General features: G+C 39.7%; 1 pseudogene; it reads right to left on the bottom strand.

Annotated features, from left to right (window-relative positions):
* The window catches only part of LOC108491736, a 33327-nt pseudogene that overhangs the window by 17882 nt on the left and 2724 nt on the right, over positions 1 to 12721 (bottom strand).

Raw genomic sequence — 12721 nt, 5'->3', positions numbered from 1 at the left:
ATATGTGTGTGTGTGTGTGTGTGTGTGTGTGTGTGTGTGTGTGTGTATGTATGTATGTATATAGTGTCTGTCATGAAATAGAGTAGAAGAAGGTCAGTACATCCAATATGGGCATCATAATCATGAAAGACAATGTTATAAAAGAATAGGATTCTGGGTTGGAGAGGTGGATCAGCTGTTAAGAACACTGACTGTTCTCGCAGAAGACCTGGGTTCGAAGCCCAGTACCCACATGGCAGCTAACGACTGTCCACAACTCCAGTTCCAGGGGATCTGACAGCCTCTTCTGTCCTCCATGGGCATTGCACGACATGGGTTCACTTACCTATGTGCAAGCATAACACTCATACACATAAAATATAAATAATAAATAAAATTTTTTTTAAAGAATAGAATTCCAGTGACTGGAACAATGGTGTTGTGGTTTTTAGTGCTTATTGCATAATCATCATCACAGGAGTTTTGATACCGGCACCCACATATAAATCCTAGAAACTCATAAACCCCTATAATCCCAGCTCCAAGGCAAAGCAGCTACAGAAAGATCCCTGGGTCTTACTGGCTTCCAGCCTAGCCACACAAATCCCAAGTTCAGAGAAAGAATGTACCCCCCCCCAATAGACTGACTGTGATAAGATGAAGATACCCACTGCCCTCTCATTTTTTCCTCTTGAGTGCACAGGCACAAACATCTGCATGAGTTCACCCACATTAACACATAAATAAATGACTGAGCAAACAAATCTTTTTAAAAAAAAACATAGGACTCAAAATTAGTAACGTCATGTTGAATTAAGACTGTGTGTTTTTCAAGGAATAAAATTTTATCCTAATCTTTTATTCATAATTTTGCATCTAAAACGTAACTGCCAATAATATTTTGTAGTGAAATCAACAAGAGAAACAGTATACTTTGCTACCCATCGTTCTGTGTACCATCAAATCCATTGTTGACAATGAAAGACAGGAAAGCACTTGAAGTACTTGAAATCCTTTTGAAAATCAAGTCACATTCTATGATACACACAATTGCAAGATAACAGGATACAATTCAAACAAATAAGATAAAAACTTCAGGGTTTTGTTGTACAGTAACATTTAGGTTTCTACAAAAGTAATAATGAAGCAAATTGGTGCCTTTCAACAGGGAGCAATGTCTGGTGTCATTTTTGGTTGTCAAACTTAGGAATGGTAAATATGAGTCACAAATATTGTGAGCTATCTTACAACCCATGGAATGATACCTACAACAGTTATTTACTGTAAAATTTTAACAGAGTTTGAAAACATAGGCTAGTTTATTTGAGATAAGAAAAAAAAATTCTCACTGTATGAAAATGCCTTAATAATTGTGAAAATGATAACAGCAATATTTAATTATGACATTTTTATTCATTGTTTTGTTCATTTTTGTTCACAGTTATTATGACTTTTGTGAAAACTTCTGTGGACTTCACATCCCCTCCTTCCTCTATACAGTTTTTATGTACACATGCATACCAATCTTTTTATTTATTATATTTAACACCATAATGTGTTCAATTCCTTGACATAATTCTCTCTTTTTTAGCATACAGAGGTCACTTTGGGGGATGACATCTTGTTGTCATTTAACAGGCATTACCTGTTAAATTTTTTGAGTATTTTTGTTTCTACATCTATCACTATGAAAATGGCTATGCATTAATGGATCACCTACTTATTGTAGTTATGTTAAAACCATATACATATTACTCTGGTTTTGCTTTTGTAATTTGGTTGTAAAGGATGGCGATACACACACACACACACACACACACACACACACACACACACACACACACATATATGCATGCAATGGAATGACTATAGTTACTACACCAAAAACAAAGCATCTATCTTATACCTTTCCCAAGAGCTTGATGTAGATAAATGATCTTGTGTAGTTTAGGAGAGAAAGACAGAAGTTTCTTCTTTTAAAAAATTTATTGAAGAACTGCTTGTAGGAATAGCAGGTTATTAAAATTAGTTCTATAAATGAGCAGCTGAAAATTGACAAATAATTACTATCTTTCAGTTTGCTTCTATCTGTGCTGATACTTCCAATAGCATCTTTTTAAAGATTTAAATAAAGTAAAATGCAATGCTCTACATTATAATAAGGTACTTGAAAGAAGGTAAAGGGGGTAGGCTAAGTGATTCACTCTTCAAAATACACAGTGTGGAAAATAATGTTTCACTCAGTTTTGTGTTAGGGCCAGGTATGTAACTTAGTGGTAGAGGGCTAGGTTTATTCACCAGCACTGTGCAAAAAGAGACAGTAGCTTTCTTTCTGATTCTCACTCTTTTGGCTAAAATTAAATGTTGATTCTACATGTTCAACACTCGACATTTCAAAGAAAATATAATTCAGAATTGAGGACTTTATAGTGTCTCATAGACCAAAAAAGAAGTATGTAACAAGATAGAAAAAAACTAATTTATAAATAGTATCATCCATTTTCCTTTGTTCATTACTCACTGTAGATGGAGTCTACTTATTATAGACTATTGAACAAGATAATAATCAAACATCACTTTCCCCTAATATCTGATGATACATCGCATGAAGAAAGAGGTCTTAAATTCTGTGTACATGCAAACCTGAGGTTCTTATGGATTGGCCAAGAAGAAGCTTGCTTAAATTTCACCTTTTAGAATAATGGTGTCGCACTACATTTTCTTCCGTTTTCCCTTCTTTGGAGGCTCCGTGTGAGTGCCCTCCGAGGCCCTGGGGCTCACAGACTAACATAAGACATTTTTAGTTTGGGTTTTGTGACGTTTTGTGACTTTGGGAGGGAGTGACTTACAAAGAAATAGCTCCTCTAACCCCCACACCATTCAAGCCCTGTGGGAGCCACATGATGGCCCATCATTCCCAATTGCTTTCACACCTCACACCCTGCGCCCATGCACCATCTCACCCCATGGTCTGCCTCACCTTGCCCTGCAGAGCATGCAAGATAGGCAAGGCATCTGCCAGCTGTTCTTGCCCCCCAGAGTTCGCATGCGGCCACACAGGCTGGCTCCCCTCCTGCTCTCAGCTCTGGACCATGAGCACTGCTTTTCTCCATTCCAATCTCACAGCCACTAGCTCTACCAGCGGCTAGGCTGCACCCTTCCACCCAGGTGCCCTGCACTAGCCCCTAGCACACTATTTTCTGAGGAATGAGTGGTTTCTGGGCTACAAATGGTCCTCATCTATGAATGCTGAGATACAAGACATTTGTGGAAGTTTAATTTTCCAATAAGCATTTATGATATTTTTTTGATTTACTTAATTTATATTTTGATTTAAATTTTAGTACCTTTTCTCCTCACCACAGGAATATAAATTTCTGGTTTGGATTTTTATATTTGTGTTTCTTTTGTTTAAAAAAAAATTATCTGGGGCTAGAGAGATGGCTTAGTGGTTAAGAACAGTGGTTGTTCTTGCAGAAGACCCAGGTTCAAATCCCAGCACCCAAATGGCAGCTAAAAACTGTCCATAACTCCAGTTCCTGGTAGTAGATATAATTTGTCTAGCTGCTTCAAATTTGACCTCCTGCCTTGGTTTACCTGCCAAAATAGAGAGTACCTGGAACTGTGAGCCAAAATAAACCTTTCCTAAGCTGCCTTTCTCAGGGTATTTTATTATAGCATCAGGAAAAGAAACTAATACAGAATATTGGTACTGAAAAGTGAGATCGTTACAGTGCTAAACCTGACCATGTGATTCTTAGGCATTTGAATTGGCTTGGGGCAAGAATGTTGAATGGTTTGTTACCTTGGACTAGAAAAACCCTGGCATGCTGGAAGCAGAATTCAATGAGGCATTCTTGATGGAGCACAAAAAACACTAATGCACTCAGAAATGTGGACAGGAGAGATCTGGCTCGTAAAGTTTCTGAGGAAAATAAATACTATATTAGGAACTATGCTAGGGGCTTTTCATATAATAATTTGACCTGGAATTTGTCTTCATTCCACCCAAGTTCTGAGAATGTGTGTGAGGTTGGAATTGGGGAGGGAGCCTAAATTTGATTAAGAACTGTTGTGTGAAATATACAAAGCTAACTAAAAATTTTAAAAAGGTGATGGACTAAATTGTTTAAAAGAGGAAAGGGGTTTGAGCAAACTTAAAGTTTAGGGCAAGGAAAATGTAGACAAAAAAGCAATTCTAATTATTAAAGAGGTCCATGTCATTAAAGGAAACGTGTCATTGTCATTGAGACAATGAATGCATGCCTTGAGAACAAGAAGACTTCAACTTGTAAAGATGAAAATTTATGTGAAAGAAGAAAATATGAACTAAGAATTCAGATGAGTAGGTTCCCTTGTCTAAAAAGCTACCTGCCTAGTAAAGTGCTTCCTCAAGGTCAAAACAGAGAAAGTAATACAGTGATGGATGTAGGAAGGCGGGCTCCATCTTGAGCTGGCAACAGAATTTGGCAGTGTATTCCACAAACAATTGGGGTTTTTGGTAGTATTTTTTGTTTGGTTGGTTGGTTAGTTTTTTTTATTTTTATTTTTTTAGAAATGAAAGATGCAAGTCTGAATGGTTATGGCATCTTATTCCACGGTTTCCGAGTAGCCAAGACCAGGCAATGTGTGCGGCAGACTTAGAATCCCTGCAGGAAAGCTTGAGGGGCATTGCATTAGGCTGTGAAGGTGAAGTCTACCTTGCAATGGAAACCCCAGGAGGTTGGAGAGTCTAGGACTTTGGAAAGCCTGTTAAGGAGAGCTAAAAGATTGCTGTGGAACAGACCCAAGAGAGGCTCTGTGTGCTACAGGTATCAGACCTGGAGGGGTGCAGCTACACAAGCCCTTCAGTGCCTAGTCAATTTTATTAGTAGTCACAGGTGTCAGACATGAATCTTCAGGATTCAGTGTTTTCTTTCTGCTGGATTTTCATTTGCTTTCATCTGATCATTACATGCTATGCTCCAATTCTTCCTTTTAGGAACAGGAATGTTTACTCTGTACCATTATGTGTTATAAGTATGCAGCTATTCTTTAATTTATAAGTACTAACAGTCAAGAAACATTGGACTTTTAATGTGTTGAAATTTTTGTATAATCCTGGGGCTGTATTCTTAGTTATTTCAGATAAATAATGTATATTCATACAATATCCTGTACATGAATGTTTATATCACATGCATTCATAAAGATTAAAGATGGGAAACAATTCAGATTTTTTTATGTGTAAATTATTAAATAAATTGATAAAGTATGACACCTATACACCATTGAATACTAACAAGAAATATATAGGAATAAGCTATTGCTATACACAATTTGAATTAACCTTGAGCCTGTTATGCTGAAAAGACTTGCATCAGACTGGGTCCAGTAGTAGCTGCCAGGGAAGCGCATTCACTGATTCTGTGTGCTGTTAGATCCAGAAAGTGGCAAAGCTCAGTGAACCAAAACCAGAGGCTGGGTATAGCATGAAGAAAGGGTCAATCAGAACACATGAGACTGTGGACATAGAAAAGGAAGTGTGGTATAAGAGCTGAAAACCGAGAGAAATTCATAGCAACCTCACCATGACCATTGACTGAACGAGATAAAGGGAATTTCTGGAAGCACATTTCAGAACTGAATGTAGTATCCAGATGGACACAGAAAAGGTCAGTATATATAGAATGTAGCAATAAATGGTGATATGGTATACAATAGAAAGTGTTAAATTGATGGGGATGAGTGGAGAGGGCAGAAGAGGGAGTATGGCGAGGGATAACTAACACTAAAGGCCTTTTGAAAAAGTCATATAGAAACTAATGACTAGATAAGCTTCTTTAATATCTGTATATACATACATATATAAAAAAAACTTTTAGTGGAGTTACCCTATAATGGGGGACAATACCCCTAGCAGACATTACAGTCTAGTAAATAAAAAGCCCAATGCTAGTAATGAATACCCCGTTTTGGATTTATTGAGCAGAGGGCATCCCATAGACCCTCAAAATATACTGGCTATTGCCATTGCTCTTGGTGGCCTCTAGAACTAAATGGCAAGGCCCTTTCACTAAAAATACTGCAGATGTGAATGTTAGAACAAACGTGGGGGAATGAAGCTAGTAGCTATTACTGACCTTGGAACTTCTCTTCTTCTTAGCTTTCATAATACAGGAAATTGCTATCCATGCTAGGGGAAGAGCAAAGTAATCATCATTCTTACCCAGCTGTGAGCTACAAAATGACTGACTTGGCAGGAACTACCCACTATTGTGATACCAGCTGGCATGAATATTATGGTAGTAACTAACTACCTTCTGATTGTATTTAAGGCCTGCTTCAGAAGATGGAGCCCATACCTGGCACTCTTTTCAAGAATCAATGGTTAGACAGGTGACAGGTCATAGGCTAGAACCTAATGTTATTATTCTGCTAAAGGGAAGTAAAATTAAATGGATTCCTAATGACTTACTTAATTCATTTCTCAGCTCTCACCATAGAAGCCTCTCTCTACAGCAGATGATGATTAACACAAAGACCCATGTCTGGTCAATGTTCCAATAATAAGAGACGTCAGAGTGCTTGACCCTAAATAGGATGTCTGTATCACATTTTATCCTCCCAAGTCTCAGAGACCATTTGAAAGCAGGGGTTGAAAGACTATAATAGGCAGAAATGGTAGACGAACACAAGGAAATCATATTTTCCAGACACAGTAGGACAATTGGACCTATGAACCCACAGAACACACAATACCTGCACAAACCATATCCCAACAAAACTCCAGTATGGCTGGTGAAGTTGGGTATGAAGTCTTAGTCCTAGCTGAAGAATTACTGTCAGTTGGTAGTTGCTGAGAGAGGGAGGGCCACTTTTCTTTTAGTGTGTGGTTTCAGTTTCAATGACTAGGCTCCAGGGTATGGATCCACACTGAACAGCATTTGGGGATCACAAATTAGACTTGATAGGTCTAAAAAAAGAATACAGGATATGAAATGAAGACAGTAGGGAGATATGGGTGGATATGAGAAGAGTTTGGGGAAGGGTTTTCAGGAAAGGTTTATGAATATGATAAAAATACATTGATTCTAAAAGAATGAATTAAAAATATTATTTTAAATAGTCAATAGATCCAGGCATGTTGGCATGTGCCTTTAACCCCAGCACTCAGGAGGTTAAGAAATTGAGAGGGAGTAGAGGGACTAGGGAGAAGTGGTCAGGAATATGGAGGAGTTGGTGGGGGACTGGGAGGAATGGAATAGTGCAAAGGTAATACTAATGTAATTCTCAGAAATAATAAAAGGTATAAAAATGATTAAGATGTTTTGTATGAACAAATATTCAATAAAATACACATTAAAAATAAAATAAAATAAAGATGCTTTTGAATTTTAAAAATGCCAGCATAGTTGGGCAAGCCAGCTACACTCCCAGAGCCTCAATCACAGAATGGCCTTTGCAGAGATGATGTTCTAGTTTGTCTCTCCATTACTGTGACAAAACGCTCTGACCACTACCAAATTGGAGAGGAAAGGGTTTATTCGGCTGACATCTCCCAGGTCAGGGCTCATCAGGGAGCCCAAGGTAGGAAATCAGGGCAGGAACCTGGAAGCAGGAGCTGAAGCATTGGCCATGGAGGAACACTGCTTACTGGCTTCCTCCCCTAGTCCTTGCTCAGCCTGCTTTCTTTTGCAGCATAGGTCCACCTGCCCAGGGGAGGCACCACCCACAGTGGGCTGGGCCCTCGCACATCACTCAACAATCAAGAAGATGTCCCACAGACATGGATATAGGCCCGTCCAATGGAGGCAATTCCCCAGTTGAGGCTCCCTCAACCCATGAGTGACAAGTTGACACTAAAGCTGTCCAGCACAGAGGATGATCTCTAAAACAGCAGGGACCATATTGTAGTTTGCTGGCATGGGCTTTTAAACCAGGAAATGCTGGTAGAAAGTAGAATTTGCTAATAGAACTCCTTATCATCTGAAAAGTGCACTGACTTAATTTGAATTACTGAGACTAGCAATGTATACCTGTGTATACTACTGAAACAAAAGATAATCCAAAGGAAGCGACAAACCACATCTTCCAAGACAGGAAGAAAGACAGATGCCATACCAATACCTCTATTTCTTATTTTTCTTTTCTTTATTTTTGTTTTTGTTTTTGTTTTAACTATTTACAACTTTGTACTTCAATTGTTCGGTTGTGTTTAGATTTGTTTCTCAACAGGAAAGTATTTTATAAGTGTCCTTTTTTTCCACTACACATACTCTGAATTTTCTCTTTGATTACTCATACTCTAAGCACATACTTTCCTGTTCATTCTTACCTTAATGCATCTTTCACCTTTTTCTACTGCCTCCCCATTGAACTACTTAATTTTTGGTAGCTTTAACACTAAAAAATTCTGTTACATTTCCTCCAACCTTGTGGTTAGCTACTCCACAAAGCAACTCGGTTCCGACCTGCAGAACTTCCACCTGGGTACCTGGATTGGGGGGTGGGGCCGTGGATTGTCGGGAGCCATGCTTGCCATAAGCATTGGAAATTAGGGGAGTGTCACTTTAAGAGCTTCTGAGCTCTCTGCTTCAGCGGTCAGAGCTGACAGGCTGTACCTGGATGATAAATCAAGTCTTCTAGAAAGTTAGTTTCAGTTCAGCCTTCGTGCTGTCTCTTAGTAACCCTTAAATGTTTGTTGTGGAGATTCACCTAGGTGACCCAAACTCCGGGTTGGATAAAAAGGACCTGTGGGACCCCTCAATATATTCTTCCTGCTTCTTCCTTCTAAAGAGAGCTCTCCTCTCTGTACCTGCTGTCCCTTTAATAAATTCCTCACATAACTTCAGATGTATGCCTGAGTGTTCTTTTTGTTGAAGATCTAAACCTGGTGGGCTTGGGGGGTGTTCGACAATGGATGGGACAAGCGACAAGAGAAATGGAGACAAGACAGGAGTCTGATCAAGTCTCGTTTGTTGAAGCTCAAGCAAGAGTTTTTATAGAGAAAAAGAACAAAGGAACACAGACTGCAAACCATTACATCAGGTAGAGCATGAGGGCTCTGACGCACATTAAGGGAGGAATCTTTGATTATAGAAGAATAGAACCGTATGCTGAAAAGGAGAGCAAGGCGCTGTGGGCCAATGCTATCTAGCAAGGCTATCTGGCCCCGGCTTCAAGCCAAGGTTTTGGGCCAAGGCTGTGAGCAGAATGGAAAGCTGCCAACTCAGGCCTGTCAGCAGTTTTGAGAGGTAGCTGAGACTCAGTTGAACCTCAGGCTCCCAGGCTCCCAACAGGTCCCCCTTTCTTTTTATATTTTTAAAAGATGAAGTACATGCCAAGACTGGGATGGAAAGACCGTGCCTGTCTAGACCCTTAGGGAACTGCGCCTGTTTTAGGTTGGAGTATCTTTCCCCAAGTACTTACCCGTCATGGGATAAGGCAGCAGCAATAGGCTACCCTCCTGTCTTAGGTTGCTACAAGGGGAGATTCTCACATACCCGACTCTGACTGTCCAGTTCATCTCTCAAGGGAGATGGCTAGTGGTGCCATCATAGCAACGTGTCCCAATCCACTCTTGCTCCATAAGATCAAGGCGATGGTAATAGAACTCAGGCTACCCTCCTGTCTTAGGTTGCTACAAGGGGAGATTCTCACATACCCGACTCTGACTGTCCAGTTCATCTCTCAAGGGAGATGGCTAGTGGTGCCATCATAGCAACGTGTCCCAATCCACTCTTGCTCCATAAGATCAAGGCGATGGTAATAGAACTCTATTGGTTTAGCCACATGGAGTTCCTCTATCTGCTGTTTAATAAAAACTAACAGCCTTTTCACTAAAAACGGCCCAAGTGTAAGAAGAAGCAGAATAATAATAAGGGTTGTCATAGAAGGAATACTAACAGCCTTTTCACTAAAAACGGCCCCAACGTGAGAAGAAGCAAAATGATAATAAGGGATGTCATGGAAGGAATCCAAGAAAGAAGAGGGGAATCCAGCCATCTAGAAGGGTTTTGATAGAAATTATGCAGCTTGTAGCTGATGGTCTTCAGGGTCTGTATATTTTGCTCCAAACAGCATTCCTCCTGTAAGAAAAGACAAGTACCCCCCTTTTCTGCAGTAATGAGATCAAGGGCTCTACGATTTTGAAGGGCAACTTCAGCCAAAGAAGTTAATTGGCGTTGCAAGGATGCAAGGCTACTAGCTGTAGAATCTATAACTTGCTGTAACTGGGAATTTAATTCTTTTGCAGTATAAAGAGTATACCCCAACGCTCCTGCAGAAAGACTAGCAGAAACAGTAAGTCCTATCCCAATTGCAAAAGGAATGAACACCCTTCTCTTAATGTGTGGGCAAAGCAGCCAGGCAAGCTCCTCTGGTGAATACATATTTAGCTGGGGTACCATAGTAATCAATACACAAGGTCCTGGAGAGGAAACAGTAATCTGTTGATACAGAGATTCATTACAACAGAAAGGTGTAAGAGGAGGAGCATATAGAGGTGAACTAACATAATGATTGTTATGACATATAAAAGAGGAAGAAACATAAACAGTGGTAATATAACAGAGAGAAATATTCTGAGCAGGATTACGAAGTAGCGGAATTGACAACATAGGAGGAGAAGGTACAATGCCAGCAACAGCAGTACTAAGTGCAGAAGAATCATTAACAGGAACAGTGGCCAGCAAAGGCCGAGTCAAGGAAGCACACAACATACATGATGAAGCATTAATATGAGAAAGTTTCATCAACTGCAAAGCAAAGTTCAAATAATTAGGCCAAAGAACAAGATTAAGGGTGGAATTTGAGTTTGAACGTATGGCAGACTGAAGCTTAGTTTCACTCATGATAATAACCTGTTTTACCTGTTTATCAATAGCAGCAGGGACCAATCGGCGGGAAATATTTACAGACCCTGCCGACAGTAAGGCAAACCTCGATGGGAGCCTATAGCTCAGACCTCTATTTCTGTGATCTCTATTAAACATCTTTCCTCGGACTCCATCCTGCCACCTGGCATTCCAACGATCATTTATACGAATTATGAATTGACCATTTTCATAACTCAATATGCCATTTTTGCTAAAAGCATCATGAAGGTGGCAATCCCAATACCTACATCCGCCATATGTATCACTATCTGCAAGACAGCTGCCTTTATTATCATAGGTGAAACATAGAAAAGGTCTTGACTTAGAGGACAAAATAGATGAAGTGATCAGAATGACGATGGTTGCTTGACAACCCTTCACTGGACAACGGGCAGTGCCGATGATCTGCATGTCATCTTCAGAATATTTTTTTCCTTCTTTAACTTGGAATTCCCACTGCATCACCGTCTGCAACCAAACAAAGCCAATTAGGAGAAACAGGATGCAGCAGACAGAAGCCATTGCAGTCTGAAAGAAAACAAAAAGAAGAAAAACCATTTCTCAGTGAGCTTCATCTTCCCTGGAACATTGATTACTGTCTATTTGCTTTACTAAGCGCTCAGGCAACCAACGGGCTGCGTCATGTTGCTGTGAATAAACGCAGACAGATCCTCTGCCTCATATCAACACTGGATCTGGGCCATGCCACGAATTATCCAGAGGATCCTTCCATTTGACCATGGCATAATGTCGTTTTGTTTCCGGGTGCCAAAAGCGATCTGTAGCTGATTTACCATGAGCGTCCAATTTCAAAAAATTCAAAATAAAAAGCACATGATTCAATAAATTCCTGGGGGATCCCCTACTGGGATACCACTCCCCCTTTTTTATTTTATGCAAAGTAGTTTTAATAAGCAAATGAGCTCTTTCAACTATGCCTTGTCCTTGTGGATTATAAGGGATACCAGTAGTATGCTGTATAAACAAAGTATTACAGAATTTCTGAAAAGCATGAGAAACATATCCAGGACCATTGTCCATCTTAATACTCTTAGGAATACCCAAAATAGAAAAGCAATGAAGCAGATGGGCAATAACATGTTTAGTAGCTTCCCCTGTTTGCAAGGAAGCACAAAGAAAACCAATAAAAGTATCAATACAGACACGAACATATTTAAGGTTACCAAATTCATTATAATGAGAAACATCCATTTGCCAAAGCATATTAGGAACAAGTCCCCTAGGACTGACTCCTAAGTGGGGAACAGGAAGAAGAGAAGCACAAGTTTGACATCCTTTAACAATGTGCCTAGCCTGTTCCCTAGTAAGATTATACATCAATCGTAAAGAAGCTGCATTGAGATGATGCAATTCATGAGCTTGTTGAGCTTGTGTAATATTAGAAGTAGTAGCAAGAGCAACAAGCCTAGTGGCTGTGTCAGCAATCTGATTTCCTGCCGTTAACGGCCCTCGAAGAGTAGAATGTGCTCAAATATGTCCCAAAAAGAATGGGGCTGTTCTCTGGAGAATAAGGTGCTGACACTGACAAAACAGCTCCGTAGCCTCAGAAATATGCCCAATTATAGGAACAGTTTCTAGAATAGGTACAGAACGAGCTATGTATGCACTGTCAGTATATACATTAAGAGGTGTATCTGGAAACGCAGAAAAAACTGATAAAATGGCAGACAATTCCACAAGCTGTGCAGAGGTTTTATTAGTTTGAAATCGCACAACCTGATCATTCCAAGTATAGGCTGCCATCCCATTAGAGGAACCATCCGTAAAAACTAACAAAGCAGTAGATAAAGGTTGAAGGCTGGTAATGCGTGGAAAAATGAAAGTATGCAAATTGTAAAATTGAATAAGCTTGTCAGATGGAT

The sequence above is a fragment of the Nannospalax galili genome, unplaced genomic scaffold (genome assembly GCF_000622305.1).
Source record: "Nannospalax galili isolate Female #2095 unplaced genomic scaffold, S.galili_v1.0 scaffold586, whole genome shotgun sequence".
Lineage (NCBI taxonomy): Eukaryota > Metazoa > Chordata > Mammalia > Rodentia > Spalacidae > Nannospalax > Nannospalax galili.
Note: the sequence above shows the minus strand (reverse complement) of the source record. Positions and strands in the feature narration are given on the sequence as shown.